Raw genomic sequence first — 18,591 nt, forward strand, 5'->3', positions numbered from 1 at the left:
AACAATTTGCATTCACAATTGTTCAAAGGCTTCCCACTTTCACGCAAAATTCCTCATAGACTAAATGTGACCATTAATAGATATGTTTCCAAATTAAATGACGTTTTTTTTGTTTGCCTTTTTGTTTCATTTGCTCTTAGTTTACTCTGAAATGATGAAGACGCTCAGCCATAACTTATATGCATGGGCACGACACTTGTTTGTACATTTAGACTTTTTTACGCGTACAGAACTGTGTGACACAATACTCAACAATAGATGCCAGTACAACTTTAGTCTTCCGTTGTAGTTGTGATTTACTATGCTTTACGTAAAATGTTCCTACTAAGCCAACATCGTGCAGCGAGAACAGAAGCCATTAAAGACACATTGAGGCAAAGTATTAGGGTGAAGGCTGAACAACAGGAGCAGATGCAACAAGAAGAAAAACACCCCCCCCTCCAAAAAAAACACAGACTCTGCCACAACAACAGTTGCATGGCTGAAACAAAGTGCCTCAATTGCCCATTTATTATGGACTGATTAGGAAGAGTGAGCTGTGGTCAATTAACACTCTTTCTTAGTAGAGATTTGGTTTTCTAATCACTTTAACTCCTGTGCCCTGACAAAGGGGCTCTATTGTGTGTCCTTCCAAGAGGGAACCATTACTTCCCTCGCACACATACTCGCTGTCTGTGTTATGTAGGAGGAAAAAAAAAAGGCCAGCCTGTGAAGACGCTTTGTTCCAAGGAGGCAGGGATAATGAAGCCAGCAGCCGGGAAATTGCGCAAAAGGCAGTCACAGATCTGAAGCAAATCATTAGAGAACATATTTAGCCGAGCAATTAGGGACAATTAAGCTTTCTGCTCGCTGCACTCCAAATATGTTAATGACTACAGTACAGTGGACAAGCGAACATGCAAGGCAAGAGGAAGGGCCATTTAGGTTAAAAGGGGTGGGGGGTTGGGATCTTTTTTCTTCTTCTTTTTTCCAGACAGGAGGAGTTGTTTTGCTCTTTGCAAATAAATGTGTTTTCTGTTTTTCAGTAGATGCAGTGTTTATGATTCGTATTTTTTTTTTTTTCTTCGCCTCTTTTAAGCTTTCATGTTTCCGATGCCCGTGTTTGTGCCAGGATGAAGGATCTTAGGTTAGGCAAAGTGTCCCTGCAGCGGGGCTGCGTGTGCACGGTATCATTACATGTACACACACGTCAGCAGTGGTTGCTGCCTTCCAGAGCTTCATCAAATTACAGCAACTCTCACTTACTCAAAAAGACCACTGGTATTTAACAGATTCAAGAATTTAAAAACAAGAACAAGTTTTTTAAAAAGTTGTAGAGTGTGTTTTGGTGACGATGAAGCTTGATTATCGGGATGGACGTTAATGCCATTTCTTGTTATTATTTAGGCTCTAACGTTGTGTAGTATTGTTGTTTAGCTTGTGGGATGTTACTCGTTCTATTCCTTGACAGCCAACCATGTACAAACGAGATCTTTTAGGTGGAAGGCAGTGTGTAAAAACTGAGCATCTTGATCACATTACTACTTTAATGATCAGAGCTCTTTGTCTATAATCGTTAACTCTAAAATTGCTGACTCCACACCCCTCACTTCTGCCGTTTCACACCGCAAAAGCATCAGCTGTGCTGGACCGCCAGCCCCACCTCTCAGCTAGGATTGAGCCATTCCCAGTGTAATATTTAATTTCCTCTTCTTTAGCTCTTCTGTGGCACAGGGCTCTTTTTGTGGTTGAGGCATACTTGCTAAAGTGGTGGAACATTCCCTGGTTTGTTAAAACAAAGTTGCCCCTGGATTTCTGGGTCACCTAGACAGTAATTCCCTCGCCTGCTGCTGTTCTGTGATCCTGCGAGGGCTTTCTCTGCTGGGTTAGGTGCTGGGCTTGTTGCGTTTCTGGGTTTGTTGCCAGAACATATGAAATTTGTCCCACCTCCCCCCATTCAAACAAAGCAAAAAAATCCCTCAGTTCTGTGATCAAAGACATGTCAGCGTTACACAAAGGTGGGATGCAATGGTAGTCTGGCACAACTCTTACATAATAATTTCTTTTGGCTAATTATGTTGAAGTTGCCTGTTAAGTTGCTATGACAGCAGTGCAGTAAATTTAGGCTGCCCTCACATGTGATCTGGAGTGTTTTACAACTTTGCATATCCATGTTCTTTATGAGGATGCAGCAAACACTGACTGCTGGGATTTATTGCCACAAATCTCCTCCGGGCTGAATGTCCAAGGAGAGCAAGGGCAGCAGAAATTAGGTTTCTTTTTAATTAGACTAACACGGGGATAAAAAGCCTGCATTGTTTTAATTCTTGCCCATACTATAAATGTGCTGCTTAGGCATTTTGCTCTGTGGCCCCACCTCCATTTGTCTTCTTTAACCCTTTATGTATGGCGAAACAAAGAAGGTCTCAGAGGGACCCCAACCCCACACAGCTGCCCTGTGTGCAGAGAACAAAGCTCAGCACTGACTTGAACCAGTGCACTACTTTCTTTTTTTTAAGAATAGCAGCTGGCATATTTACATAAAGATAAAATAGAAAAGATACAGGGATGAAACTGAAAACTGAAGATGTTTAAAATTCCCATCAAGTGTTCAGTTATGAAGAGAGTCATAACAGCAAATATATCTTATGATACTACAGAGAAACAGGTGAAACCAAGAGTGGTTTGTAGGTGTTTAGAGTGATTGTTGACAGCTGTCAGTGTAAAGAATCAGGTTGTACAAGTGTCCAGGGGAAGCTAATACACAGAGGAAACTCCCAAACGGATGCAGAGGAATTTGGGGAGCTTGTGTTGGAGAGATATGATGACCCTATTTCTTATGAATGATGTTCACCGGGGCATGTAACTCAGTGACACATTTAGGTTTCTCATTTTTAACAACTAAAATTATTTTTAAGCATAGAGCAAAATGAGATCATGCCTTTTAATAGGGGCAAAATTAAATTGAGCTGATGGGTAAATGTCCTTCTGTGCAAGGGGTTAGTGTTTGCTTTAGGTCTGTGCGTGGATGGAAGAGATTCAGAAGCGAGTGTTTTATAAGGGTAAAAAGTGAGTGTTTCTCACTTGTAGAGAGTTTGCAGTGAGTTTATGTATGTGCGTGGTGGAGGCAGAGATGGAAAACAAACGTAGCTGACAGTGTGGATTAGCTCCTGCTGTAAATCTGCTTCAGTCACAGATGGCGGGCCCTTGATCGCTGGGCTGTGACGGCTTGGCTCTCATCGCAGGAGGAAATCCCTGTCTGTGAGCCTAGGAGGCTGAGAAGGAGAAGGCTGGGGCTGGGGCCACCTGGGCAGCCACCAGTCATTGTCTCCGTCTGTTTGGACACAGAGACCTGGGTATTCGAGGGCGAAGACTGGTTTGGGGAGGGGTTATCTCACTTTGACTCTGCGGTTGTTTTCTCTGCCACTTCATAACTGCTTGAAAATGGTACATAAACCTCCGGTCTGGATCAGTGTTACTTTCAATGACCAGTTTGAGAAACTGGGCAGGGAGCTGTGTGCTTTAATAAATGGAAATGAGACAAGAGGATGCATACAAATTACTGCATAATAGTGGTATCCAGTATGAGATCCATTGCTTGTTTCGCTAAAAGGGGTGCACTTTCAGGGTCACACACCTAATAGCAAGGCCCATCCTGACAACAGAGGCATTTCTCTTCCCTCCCCACATGCCTCCCTTTCTACCTCATGCATAATTCTTGAGACAGTCAGAAAACGCTGGAAAATACACAATGGTGTGGAAAATGTTCTGATAGAGCAAAGGTGCTCATATTTTAGGGTTTGCCAAACACTGTGGAGCTCACCTTGAGATTTAATGATGGGAGATAGTGTGTTGACATCCTGTCTGTCAAATTACTACCATGTGTTCAGAATGCATATTACTGATCTTTATATATATATATATGTATATGTTTTTTATAGGATTTTACCATCTACTACTATCAAACTATAACCATCTTCACATCCAGCGGCGAACTTACTGCTATTAAAGCTACGTAAAATCAGAGGTGAGCCCAGCCACGCTCTGATGGCATGCAATGGCTATGGTCAGAGCTTTTGCTCCCCACAGGCAAGAGCAAAACAGACGGTAGCCATTTCTGGAATGTCCTTCTTTATTCATGCTTGTTAAAATGCAAAGTAAACCTTTCCAGAAACAGGATATTATAGCCCCTAACCACCAGACCCTTTCTACATGCCACATTATGGCCAATCTAAAAGTAAGTTGTATAGACAGACACTGCTGCAATGCGCTTTTAATAAAGGCTGTTATTGCCTGGTGATGCAGAGTGGATATGAGGATGAGGGCTGTGCAGGCCTGGATGAGCAGGGCCCCAGAGGGCCCACAGCTCAGTCAGGCCTCTGTCAGTCGCCTGCCTTCTAATCCCTGTCCGAAGGGCATCTAGTCAGCAAAGGAAATTGTTTGCTGTCTGCAAAACGTGCCAGGAAATTCATAAATGCATTACTTTTCATTTTGAAAATATTACAAAAGACTAGACATTTATTAAAAAGCCAAAATGATGGCTTTATAGATTTTCCAGTTGTATTTTAGAATTCATGACCCTGCTGCTCAAACTAACACAAGGAAGTCCTTTCTTTCCCTGTGCCCCCTGCTTTACAGGCTTGGTATGAATTCATCTCCTGGCTCATCCTGTAATAGCAAATTGACCAGAAAGCCGCAACTCTATTCTGGGATAGGCTGTGAATAAAAATGTCTGGTGACTGAACCATCGTTCGTGTAAATACTAGTTAGCTTTCCCCTCAGGCTGGAAGTTGGGTAAAGTCTGACTCCTGGTGTGCCTCTCGGTCCAATACATCTGGCTTTGTGGCAGCATAAAGTTCAAAGATGAGCGTTTACATAAAAATGAGATTATCAGAAAAGTGATGAATCCTGTTAGGACAGACTGAGTCATGTTAAGACACCAAAAGCAAGTGGCCCTCAAAAGCACAATACAAACCTTTTAATGAAGCAGTCGTACTGTGAGACTTTCACACATTAGTTCACTTTAGTCCACCTTGTCTGTGCTTTGTATGTTTTGCACCCTGCGTGTTAGTTATGTTACGTGAGTGTAACTATGCGCCAGATTTTATTGTGCAAACTTGCATAACCATAAACGAGCACACACATAGGTGTCCACACTGAAAGTCAGGCCGTGTGGGTGCAAGAGGCTCTCCCTGTCATCAAGCCCATTTTCAGAGCAGGCCGGCAGCACATTATAATATTGGTTTCCCTCTCTCTTGTCATTACCACACACTCTCCTTGAAAGCTGATCCAAAAGATAGACAGTCCATCAGGAGAGAGTCATCTCATTTGTACTTACTAAACGTGTTAATGAGTTCTATTTTCAGGCCTAGAGCCTTTGCTGCTGGATATTGGAGCAGAGGTGACGATCGGTGGTGTGAGGTGCTGGATTGCAGGATCAGAAGGCACTCAAAGGCAGGGGAAGGAGGTAATGCAGTAGCCTCGCTGCCCCTCGTGTCAGTCACACGGAGTGACCACAGCCTCCACAGGGTCTGTCAATCAGAGCTGAGGGCGAGAAGTCTGTGGTTACAGACAGACACACACGAAGGAGGAGGGAATAGATTAGGTGCCAAAGACATAATGGTTGTGATGGGTTTAATTATAGCACCAGTCATGTCGCTGCCATAGGTACATGAGATGAAGGAAAAACAGGTTTACACCCTTTAATGACCGAATTATATGAAATCTATTTGATTTCTGTCTGGCTTTTATACAGAAATTATTTTTAGTTCAGCCAGAGGTAAATGTGAGATAGCGTAGGTGGATGACTTTTCTAATTAGACCATTTACAAGAAACCTATACGGACAAATAGCATGATTTAACTATTTTAAATGTGATCACAAGCTTTCTTTCGTTGTCAAATCTTTTGATGGTAAATAGCATTTCTCAAGAGATGCATATATAGTTAGTAAAATAACTTTTTGAAATTATTGGGCAATGTTAATACACTGAAAGCAATACAATACAAGCAGGTGTGAAATTAAAGGGGAAAAAACAAATAAAATGAGTGGAGAAACACAACAAATGCAGACGCTTCCATGCAGCTGCAGAACATAGAACAATTAAGCAATTAGCATCCAATTATGCTTTGTGGTGTGTATAACAAAAATGCAAAACAAACCCCACTGATCCAGGTTTTGTATCGAGATACCAACACAAAAATATTAAAATGACTTTGTTCATTGATCATTGCTGTGGCAGAAATGGCTGGAGCTTCAGGAGCTTCAGGAGTTTCAGGAGTTTCAGTCACACAGACTGCTCACTGTAGGGACAGCGCATAAATTGACATCTGCATTTAAATCTATGTGAAAGGGATAAGTTAAAAGAATTGTGCACATTCAAAGGCCAAGATGCTTTTGCTTTAGTTAAAAAGAAACACAAGAGCAACTCTCATGAGCAGCTCTTTCTTAGGGGATTGAGTATGTCGATGCAGAACATTATCAGAGTGTTTGAGCAAGAACAGTCCTTCGACAATAACAGAGAGAGGAATATTAGAATAGGACTGCAGTGTATAAGCCTGTCATTATTAAGATGAATACACATTTGAGTGTTTAGTGGTGCAAACCATTCTCTCTAGAGGGGACAAAAAGTGATGAGATGAGTCATCCTTTAGCATGTTCTCAATAACTCTTGATGTGCATATGTGGAGAGAATGGTATAGGCCTGAATGCTTGACCCATTCGGGGAGGTGATCTGATAGCTCTGCTCTGCTGTAGGCGGCATTTTGCTGCCATGGTTTGGGTCCAGTTATCCCCTTGCAGGAAAGGGTCACTGCAAATCAATAGAAAGTTGTTCTGAGTGATCACACCTTTATCCTGTGATAAAGCATTTCTATCCTAATGGGAGTGGTCTCTTCCAGGATGATTCAAAAGTAGTGGTTTGATGAGGATAGAAAAATGGTGCCAGGGCCTTTACAGTGACCAGACGTAGCTGAACACATGTTGGAGATTTTGGATTGATGTGTTGAGCTCCATCCTTCCAGTAATGAATAAACTTGTAGAATCAATGGGTACAGATGATTGCTTGATAGGCACATGGTGGCCCAATAATTTACTACATCTACTACTCCTTTAATTCTTTTTACCTCTTTGTATATAATAGTTCTAATATTTAAGCTTCTTCCTAAGTTTCCGTTCACACTCCTCACTTAAACTTTCCCCTAAGGCTCGCATTATCGTCTTATACCCAACATTCTTTTGTCTGTGGTATTGATTGCAGTGCTAGTGTAATGCCAGGTAGTTTAGCAACTAGAAGCAATAAATTGTTAAAAACTTATATGGCTTCATTTGTTTCTGTGTTTTGGTATCGGGTGAACAGTGCGGCTTGCTGTCAGAATTAGGCTGCTCAATTTGACCATAGGCAGCATCAGAGAGGAAGCTGGGGTAAAGTTTGGGAACTATCGAGTTGAGGCTAGGAAAGTTTTATTTAGCCATTTTTAATAAGGCTGTTTGTGCCCCCCAGAGGGAGCTGGTGGATCAAAGGGCATGATCTGTGCTATGGATGAGCTCACCCTGGGTCCAGCAGAGACGATCAGCCTCGCTGACAGCAAAACAAAACCAGAGAGTGAAGGATGCCCTATCCAACAGCATGTTGCCCTCACACTCTGAAGGCTCCATTAGAATAAAGGCACATGAAACAAAGACTAGCTGAAAGCACAGATGTTGTGATTCATTATCTACTGTCTGATAGATAGGCATGAGTGGCGAACAGAGTGTGCATAATTGTGTGTGTGTGTGTGTATGCACGTTCATGTGTGCAAAACTCATGTTATGTTAGTTACATGTGAAGAAAGCATCCTTACAAATAAACCAACATGCAGACTCATACGGGATACACACAAACGCACACATGCATTCATGTTTTGAGTGCATTAGTAAAAAGGGTCCCCTCCAGTGCCTTAACCGCATCAACTAAAAGCAGCCAGGCAGATGGCAGCAATGAGAGAAGTGCAGAAATAATTCAATAGTGAACCTTTCTAACCTTTACCTGTGGGCGTGAGCACCAGTCATTGATTCACGCTGTGCTTGACAGTACACTACACACCACCTGAGGAGGGGGGGGAGGAGGGGGGAGAAGGGAGGGAGGGTGGATGAAGAGAAATGGATGAGTTTGATGAAAAACACAAAAGGATATTATGTGTGGGAGGGAGGCTCTACTGTATGTGTGTGTGTGTGTGTGTGTGTGTGTGTGTGTGTGTGTGTGTGTGTGTGTGTGACATTAGAGGGAACCTTCTACATACGGATATTGGGAATTGTGCTGGATTTGTCTAGTGTGCACAAATATCCCCCTCACCCCTTCCCCTCTGTTGCTGGCTATCGGCAGCAAACAGAAATTCTCACACCACTTTGAGTGTGATACCACCAGTGATGCTGTGGTAAGTTCCCATTGATTACAAAGCACGTTTAGGTCTAGAGCCTGTGGCTGCGTACTTTCAGGTATTTTTCCCAACAGGCCCCAATGCATGAAATAAGATCATGTTTTGAAGAACAATGCGATTGATTAGCAGAACACATACAGAAGAGTGTATGTTAGTGGGTGGTGTCTACTAGCTAAACAATAATTATTCTGTGAGGGCAACATTTGTTAAAGAAAGCTTCTATAGATTTCTCACATCCCAACTCTGCTTAACTAGATGTGAACACCTGCCGAGTACCAATCTGGAACAGAATGCTTTTTGTTTGCCTCAGTCATATTTATGGTGTTCCTCTTCCTCCAATAGATAGCCAGTCCCTCTCAGTTTCTCTTTATCTGCCTGGATATGCTGCTCTGCCACTGTTGTTTTGTGAGTTGGCTGTAGATTTTCTTCCCACTGTCTGGAGCAAAGGATGGAAGAGCAGAGTAATGGATGATAAGAAAGAGATTGTAAATGAAAATCCTGACATATACACAAATAAATACAAACTGGTGAGAAAAGGTTCCACCATGAACCCTCGAGATGGAGAAGGAGTTACTGCAACAACAAGATTTCAGCTAATTACCAGTTAATCAATGCCTAACAACAACAAATTTCTATATACTGTAATTTGTGCTTAATTACTTACTTCTGGTGGAACTGTCAGTGTTCACCCTGTGACACAGACATGAATAATAAACAAGTTTGCACACTTGTGTCTATTGCTGTCATATTTCACACTTTTTATTTTACCAACTGTAAAACTGGCACAGTGGTAGGAAAAAGTCCGGCACGCTTTTTCTAAGCAAATTATTGGTCTAGTTTTCTCATTTCATTTACACATAGCCTTCATTTACACGTCATTTTACACAGTACTGTTGATAATCTGTTCTTTAAAAACTTTGAGACTATGATTTTGGATTAATCTTTTATTTTAAACCAAGTTCTGCTATAGAGAGAGGCAGCTTTTTTCCCTAATATTATACGCAGTGTTCTAGCTTGCAGTAGCACTTTAATACACACGCATATTAGTCAGTTTGTGCAATGTGTTGCAATTTCTCCACAAATACAAACTGTGTATATTCTAAAATTATTAAGTATATCACCATCGATTTCAAGTGAACATAGTATTGTCTGATGGTGATCTTTTCTCCCCCCCTTATGAAAATACATTCTTCATAAATCCCTGAAGTTGTCATTAGTGATCTCAAATCATTATACATATATAGGTGTGTTTTTACAGGACCAATCGATTAATTTTATATGTAAAATAAATGTGTTTGCTAATTACATTTGGCTGAACCTTGACAATTTCAGGACATCTGTGAGTTTTAAGCAATGGTGGTGGGATACTTTATGGATTTACCAACAGAAAGATCAATAGCGGTGTGGTGTCTGTTGTTTCTTGTAATTAGAAATGACCTCATCTATTAGGTTTAGCCTTGTGTGGTTTAACACTTGTCAGAAATGATAATTAAGTATGCTGTTCTAAGGGCTCTATATGTTTAGCCTCTAACGGTGCCTGTAAAGAATAAAACAAAAAACCCATAGTTGATGGATCTGTTCAGTGATACAGATGTTTGTATGGAATAGAATTATAGTACTATTTGCAGCACAATATTGTACTGTTTTTAGATGAATTTCAGGGCTACGCTTCATCAGTTCATTTGTGTTTTTTACCCCAGTTTGTCATCTTTTTAGCAGAAATGCTGAGCAGCAACTATCTCAAGAGTACCTTTATATTCCAATCTGTGGAGAATGGAGGAAACACATCAATCTTTAGTTGCATCTAATCTAAGATCTAGAGAAGAAAGAAATACTTTTATTTTTCAGTGAAAAAATTAAAATGTATAAGCTTAGCAGTGCTTGGTGAGTGAGGTTTTTCTGGAAATCGGTCCCTCTCATGTATATGTTGAATATTTCACCTACCTGGGAAACCCGAGATGGGGCGCGTATTTTTGTGTGAGATGTAGAACGGAGAACACAGTGGATGTGTTTGAATCCATGTCACAAGTTGCTGTCAGTCTAACAGATGGGGCCACATTCTGAGGTAGAACGAAGTTAAGGTAGGACAGGGGCCGGTGTAGCAACAGGAATTAGGAAAAATTGACTGCTTTTTGTCATGTTAAACTGGGCAAAAGAATCTAATTGGGTGGGGGAGAGTGAATGGCAATGCCTTTTTTGTTTAAGGGCCCTCTGCGGTCACTTTTCAAGACCATTGTGACTTGCCCACAATAGCATTAGTTTGTGCTCTTGTTCTGAGCTCTTCTTTTCTCTGACTCTTTGCCCTGAGCGCCTGTCCGTTCCACTATGTCTCCATGTTCACTTCTGTGCTCCAGCAATACTCAGGAAGGGGCCCAAAAAGCCATGCCCCCTATCAACACCCTTCACAATCCCCCTACCATCATCTACCATCAACTTCCTCAGCTCTTCTCATCTATCTTCTCTATCCAGACATTTAAAAAGAAAAAGTAGACAAGTGTGCACTGCCCAGAATTTCAGTTTGAGAATGATCAAAATCCATAGCTAAACCAGTTAACAGTCCTGCCGCAAGGTCATTGCAACATCTAAGGAATGATTTGTAGTCATGAAAATACATTTCTTTTCTGACATCATCAGATATTAAGAGACGGTTAGTATTTAAGTTGTTTTTCTTATTCGGCTGCAAATTTGTCTGACTGATTAATCTGTAAATCTTAAAAGTAGTGTAGTTTTGAAAATTCCATTCGGTAGCCAATCAGTGGAGTATACCCGACTACTTATAACGTTTCCTCTCAACCCAGAGTGCTTTTTTCATATTAATATTCCTAAAGATGGGGACCATCTTTAAATTAGTGTTTGAGCCACATTACGACAAAGTGCACTTACCTTTCATGATGCCTAAGAGCAAGCCAGAGCAGTTCTCATGTTGCTTGGTGACCAAACCTGCTACTTATAGCGGATTATAATGTGATAGGTATAAGCGTGCGTGGCCTTGGTGTAATGCAGAAAGTGAATGCAGCTCTATGTGAAGTATTTCTTATGTCATACATCCTGAAGAATATCCAGGTAGGAGATTGAATTAATAAGGCAAGAACTTTGGCTTATAGTATTTTACTAACTCCAGCAAATTCATGTGTAAATTGTATAACAACCAGCCTCAGTATATTTAGTGCACTGTTAATGGCCCTGTGCCTTGCAAAGGTGTAATCATGGTGGTAAAAACCTGGGCCAAGTTACTAACCTAGGAGCAATCTTGTGTGCATTTAAGTGTCCTTTTTTGTTGCAGAGGTCATTCATAACTTGGTCGCACTGTTGATGTACAGTGAGAGATATTGATTGATTAATGCATTAAGTGCTCACAATCCATTAGGTTCTGTGAAAGGGACTGCAGAAAAGACTTCTCTCACTATGTATTTTCACCTCTCCCTGTTGTTCAAAGGGCTCGATTTTTTGCTGGCAAAGTTTAAGGGACAAAAGCCTGAATATCTGCCAAGTAATGCATTTAAAAGAACATTGGTTCTCATAAGTGTCAGTTCAATTACTCTGAAAAGCTTGACAAGGAATTGCTCTTACATTAGCCTTCTGCTCATCCTGACCCAAAAGGAATATGTTCCTTCTCTTCTTCACCTATCGTAAAACAGCATACTACAACATTTAAAAAAAAAGATTCACTGTCTTCTGTGTAATTCAAAGAAAGCGAAATGTTTATTTTCAACATCCATTCGCTTCTCCGAAATTATGCTATCTGCCACTTCTCGTTGTTATCACAGTGATTACCATTTAGTTGCGGAGCAGCAACAGACCACAAGTCACATTCAGATGATGAGTAAGACTATTTTCAACCTTGCCACTAGTTTGTACTGATTATGTCAATCCGCTCACTGAATCAGAGTTGATGCAGATCTGCTTTTTCCCCCTCACTAAAACCCTGTATACCTTCTTAGGATAGAGTATAAATGAGAGCAAGGGCCGTGCCTGGGGTTTCTTCCTTACTGCTTAGTGACAAGGAATAAGAGACCTTTATCGCCCAGGCCTTAAGCAAGTAAGCCTATGAAAGGGGCCTGAGAGTCAGTCATTACCTTAGAAACATGGGCTGCATTAGAGATTCATAACAGTGTGCCATCTCTGCACCTTTCATCTCCACTAGGGCCAGCTCCATTAGGATCTTTTATCTTTGTGCTGATGGCTGCTCTTGATAATGGGGCTGCCGAGAAATCCCAAAAAGTAAAGACTCAACTCTGACACTATCGGCCCTCCTTTTCTTCAAGCAGAGTACATCAGCTTACAGTAGTAGATATATGTGCTCTCATTTGCAGTCACATAACCTGATTTGCTAGATTTCTTTCTTTCTTTCTTCCGTTTTTACACTGTTTTCCTTAGAAAGCTGATATCCAATACTAAAGTTTATTAAATGCTCTGAAACTTCAGCATGCATAGAACTTGCTTTCTCTCTCACGTCCCACCGCCTTTGAAACTACAACATAATGACGGTTACGATGATGCGTGCCTCTGCCACCCATTCAACTGGTAAAACCTTGTAAGGTTAGAATTTAATAAAATAACCAGCATTGTTCCCACTGATGCCCCCATGGAAGTGCATTAATGATATCCCATACAAGCTTCAATGAAAACTTTGCTTTTGGGCAGACAAACACAACTTCATAATGTTATAGTAATTCATGCAAGCCAATGTTTTTCAAATGTTACAGTAATTATGAAAAATATTCATACTTTCCTCTACATAGCCGCAGCATTGCAAATCTCATTTCCAAGGCAGAGCGGAGAAGGAATACACTGAATAATCATTGTGTTTAATGCTCTGGTCATAATCCCAGGTTTTATGATGGTTTTCTAATGATTTTCTAATGATGTTAAATATTAGTAGAGAGTACAGCCATAATTTGAACACAGCAGTCCCCCCCCCCCCATCTTTTTTTTTCAGTGCTCCATCAGCACACCCAATTGCAACTACAATGAATATTGCACTGGGAATGAGATTTAAGAGCCATCCCTTTTGGTGTTTTATTTTGCCGTCTTCCCATCTGCCATAAATCCTCATTGCTGTGCTCTTGAAGCCTCCGCCCTTGCCTGCCTTCCCCAGGTGGGAATACAATTAGGTGCAGGGGCCATTTCATTCACTGCCACTGTCCGTCCACCGCAGTCATTCGTAAAAAAAAAAAAAGCTCTATCTGTCCCAGAGGAGAAAACAGCGGACTCTTGGGAAATTTAAAAAAATGAGGAGAGAAGGGAAAAAATGGAGAAGAGAACGGCGGAGAGACGAGCAAAATTACTGTGGGAAAAATCTTCAGAGTTGTTGTCAGAGGAGATACAAACTTAGCCTCTGATGAGTGACAATGTTGTGGAAAATATGTATTGGAGACAAAGGCTTTGTCTCCTTCCTGTGCCTTTTCAATGAATTACACCTCTCCACCCCCTACCCCCAGCTTTTTAATTAAATGGCTGCAGCTCCATCTCTCTATCCGTAGCTCCCCATTACAGAGGCTAGATAAGGGATTGCTATCTGTAGCATGTTAAGAAAGGCTGCTGGGCAGCCAAGCCTCATGAAATTTGTCACAAGATCTCATTTTCCTCATTGCCAGACGTGATGCTTATAATTGATGTGGAGGCAGCAGTAATTTATTGGCCGTCCGCAATTATCATCCCCTTCTAGCAGGGGGATGTGACTGCAATTTATAAGTGTATGTGTGTGTTGTTGTGTGTCTGGGGTGGGGGTGGGAGGGTGTCATTGTATCGTATAAATTAACGCAAAAACATGTTTCTCCTTATCGAATGGTAAGTGTGTATGTGCGCGTTGGCTCCTTCAGAATGCAAATTAATGACAGACTCCATGACATAAACAATATGGGGCCTGTAATGCAGCTATCTTCAGCTGAGGTGTCGAGGCTGTCAGTCCACCAGCTGGACTTTCACACTCAGCTGGAGGAGGGGAGTGGGGGGGGGGGCAGCCAAAATCCAGTGAGGTGTGTGGTGCTTTGGGGGTGTCACATACAGCGGGCTAACGGGGCAGAGTGCTGGTGCCACAACCCTTTGTCCACTGCCTCTCCTTATGTCTGCGTGGCTTCTTTTCACATAGAAAAAACAGAACGCCTTGGGCTACACTGTTAATAATGTGGCCTTCTGAATACTGAGAGCACCAGACTTAATTCAGTTAATCATTTAGTTGTGGATTTTAATCAGAAATATTTCTTTTTTAACGTCTCACCTACATATTCAGAAAAGGAAAGGCACACATTGGGAACTGAAGTAATGGTGCACAAAAGAAAGCTTCTACATGTCTGTGAACCATCCAAAATGTTAAGTGTATAGTTCAAGGGCATGTGAATTTTTCTGTGCTGTTCATACGGTTAGTCTGAAATTATCAGAAAAAGAAAAAAAGAGGTTAGCCATGCTAATGCTTCTTTGTCCTATGCAGTTAATAATGTGAATTCACCAGGCTGTGTACTATAACCACTGCTGTCCACCTGCGGTAATGGTGGCTGGCATTCTTGTTTTGTGTGGGTCAGCCTGTTTCCCTTCGTGCACGGTGAACTCTTTTACAGGATAAATATAAAACCCTTTACTTATACCCAAATAGATATTACAGTTCATATCATTTTCATCTTTAAGTTCCCTGAGATCACCAGCATTTTAGCTTTACACAACTACTGTCTCATGCTTTGCACTCTTTACATGTTATATATTTTATCTGCACAAATAGGAGGCTTAATGGTACACAGATTTTCCTGTTGCACAGCGGTGAGCTCCATGGTCAGAGTGGATTGCTGTCATGCTGTGGCAGGGAAGAGAATGAAGGAGATGTGGGCTGTCACCAGTAGCCGCTCTGAGCATGCTCCGTCTGTCTAGGGGAATGGAATCTGTTTGTTTTGTCTACCTGCACGCCTGTTGTGTGCAGTTGCCAAATTAGACTTTCAAATCAAGAAGCCAGTGGGAGACCAAGACTGTAGTTTTCTCCTTCCCTTTAATAATCATCCCTGTTTACTCTTCAGGGAGTCATCTTTATATATTTTTTTCTTAAACGCGCCCTCTAAGCACGGAGAGTGCCTTTAATAAAGCAAGACGGCAGAGCGCCATTCCAACATGTGAATTGCACAGGAGAGAATTGAGAGATGGAAGCAATAGAGGAACACCGGAGGAGGCGGGGTGGGGGGGCTGCTGCCGCTGCACCCTTCATGCTATTATCTTTATGGCATAGCAAAACATGCTTCAGGCAATCAGCATGAAATTGTTAATTGCTCAGCCCACTTGTGTGCCGCTCAGGGGACAGGGGCCTTCAGGAGGTCCGCATCGAGCGAGCAGGGGCTGTCCGACCAACTGCCTGCGCATGTGGTCTCCCTCTTGACGCAAAACACTGTCCAACAAGCGTGTTGTCTTTTTTTAGTCACTGCAGGGTTCACAGAGGTGCAGTGGCAATCATCAGAGGCCCAGTCTGCATAGTGTATTTAAAAAATGATTATAGCTAGAATAGAATTTGTGCTTGTTGCAGTAGACCAGGACATATTCAGCCTCTAATATGTGAACCGATGATTCTGTGTCATCATCCTGCCCGTGTCTATATTCTTACATAAAGAGTTTGAGAATCTGTGGATCCTTTTAGAACCCAGCTAAAGGTTTATCTGTTTGGATAATAAAGTCTGTTTTTGTGTATTTATTGCACAAGCTTAATTTTTCTATTGCCTTTTCTCCTGCTTTGCTCTCTTTTAAACACTATGTTGCATTTACTCCTAAGTATTGTATGGTGTTTAATAGCTTTTGTAAAACACTTAAAACACACACACAATATAGAGAAATTGTGTGCTTTGTATTTAGATACAAGTGTATATATTTAAAAAAGAATCTTTTTTTCGGTCTGTTATCATTTTGCCAGTGGCTCCAGGTCACTATTGTCTTTGTGTGTCAACCGATATGTGGTTGTTATTGTCCATGTAATATGTGATTCAGGCTGGTAACACAGCTGTACATGGTAGTGTGAGTTACAGTTCAGAAATGAGGAAAACCTGGAGGAACAAAAACAAAAAAAAACAGGCATTTTATTTGATTAGACACAAACCAAAAGCGCTTTGCTCTTGTTTCCTGTTCGCTAAATTTCTCCCACCTTTAAAAAGGTGGCTCCACTTAGCTCAGAAAGAGGATATGCAAGATATCTTCTCAAACTGAACACCACCCCTCCTGTTACATGCTCAGTTGGTACATAATGCCCCTCCTCCTTGGCTATCAGTTTTGTTCCTGTTGGAAGAGAGGGAGAAAGAGCAAGGTTACACAGGGCGTCATATTAATGGGGCCTGTCATGCGCGTTGATCGTCTTAGGCGTGGAGGAGGATGAGCGCTCAAAAGGTGTTGTCTTCAAATAGGATTTCTGCAAGTGAGACATCCTCGTTGGGTGATATCCCCCTCCGAGCGCCACTTTCTTATAGAATGATCTGTTATTAAGCAAATGAAGTGCTGTGGGCCCAACGGTAAATCCCTCCACTTTGTCATGGTGTGCTCTCAGTTATCACACCCTACTCTCTCATTCATTCCTTATGTTCTACCCATTTCACCATGTTATGCCAGGGCACGGCAGTCTCGTATTTGAAGTCAGTCGTCCCTTTGGAGCATACAAGGCACAGAGAGGATTCCGAGTTGTAATCAATGGCTCCTTAAAAGGCACATTGATCTTAAATAAGAAAAGGGAAGTAGGCTTTTCCCCCTGAGTAGAATAAAGTAAAATGGGCAGACCTACTACAAATCTGCCATCACTCTCATATTTGTTTAAACAGGAGGCTTGGAACACAACAGAACTAAATCTAAGTCTTAATGTGCTCAAATCCATTTATTCTTAGTCATAATGTCTTCAGAAGTACACTAATGCTAATTTTCTAAGTTTAATCCACACTTAACCTGCTGGACTTTTCAATTGAAGCTCAGCAAGAATATCAAGTCACTGCTGCTACAGCACTTATGTCAGATCAGTTAAAATGTCTTTTCCCCAGTATTGTGTAGATTGTATTTTGCACCTCTCATTTGTGAAAACACCCTAACATTAGTTCTGTCAATCTGCTGTTAAATGACCTCAACCGTAGGAACAATTAGGAAATCTTTTAATGAACTTTTGTTTGGCATGGGTCTTTTGTCTCGGCCATCCAGATACTTGATAGAGGAAAAAAGAAGGGCCAATTGTAAGGGGGTGGGGTAGACGGGGGAATGGCAACTGCTAGACAGGAATTGATTGCATTAATTGATATGCCAATATGTAAGCTTGTTACATCCACCATTGCTTAGGATGATGGCTAACAGGTCCGGCTGATCAATGGAACCAATAAAGGCTTCATCCATTAATGAGCAATGTGGTAATTAATGTTATCCCTAAACCAATTACCTCAGGCAGTGCATCTACAGGAAAGAACACCAAATTGTCCAACCAGGTTATCTCTGGCCATAGAAAAAAATAATAATTGTGTGGTCTTTCAAGAGGCTATCAAACAAATCTAAAATATTTAAAACATTGTTTAGTACAAAAAAATTACTTCACCTTTTTTGTCGTCTTTTCTTTGACGTTATGGCACCAGCTAAGATAGTGTTCTTACCTTATCCATCACGTCTTGTTTCTTTATATGGACATTCAACAGCTGAATCTTTGAGCCTTTTTGAAAGGAAAAAAGTTTCATAACCTTTGGAATTAATGGGATGTTTCTTACAACTTGGGCATTTCTTCATCTAAAGCAAAGTTATAGACAAACACAGTCTAACAGAACTAAAAAACACACAGCCTGTTCTACTTTTCATGTCTTGAATACGCAACTGTAAATCTCTAGGTTTTCTGTAGTCTGTACTGTAAACAAAGGCGTTCAGAGTCAGACTAACATTTCAGATGCCTCTTCAGACATTCAGAGAATTAGCCGATACTGATGTTTTATGACTCATCCATTGGCCAGCATCTACAAAACCATGCAACTATTAACTGTCTAACTGTGTGTGTGCGCGCACTTAGAGTAACGCACGTACACACAATATAGAATTTGTCTGTATTGCATGTAAATGGCCACAAAAGCCTGATTTTCTTCATGGTTACAAAGAGCAAGACAAAGAGTGAAATAACAAACTGCAGCTCTCTCTGAAATATGCAGACTCTGTACATAAATATAAGCAGCAGTCTTACAAATCGATATTTTCTGAGTTATATAGTAAGATTTTTCCTACC

The 18,591-nt window shown here is 41.2% G+C and overlaps 1 protein-coding gene across 1 annotated transcript in view; it reads left to right on the forward strand.

Moving 5' to 3' along the window:
• The window catches only part of zfhx3 (zinc finger homeobox 3), a 135,818-nt gene that overhangs the window by 77,064 nt on the left and 40,163 nt on the right, over positions 1-18,591 (forward strand).

The sequence above is a fragment of the Simochromis diagramma genome, unplaced genomic scaffold, assembly GCF_900408965.1.
Source record: "Simochromis diagramma unplaced genomic scaffold, fSimDia1.1 OVJJ01000603.1, whole genome shotgun sequence".
Classification (NCBI taxonomy): Eukaryota; Metazoa; Chordata; class Actinopteri; order Cichliformes; family Cichlidae; genus Simochromis; species Simochromis diagramma.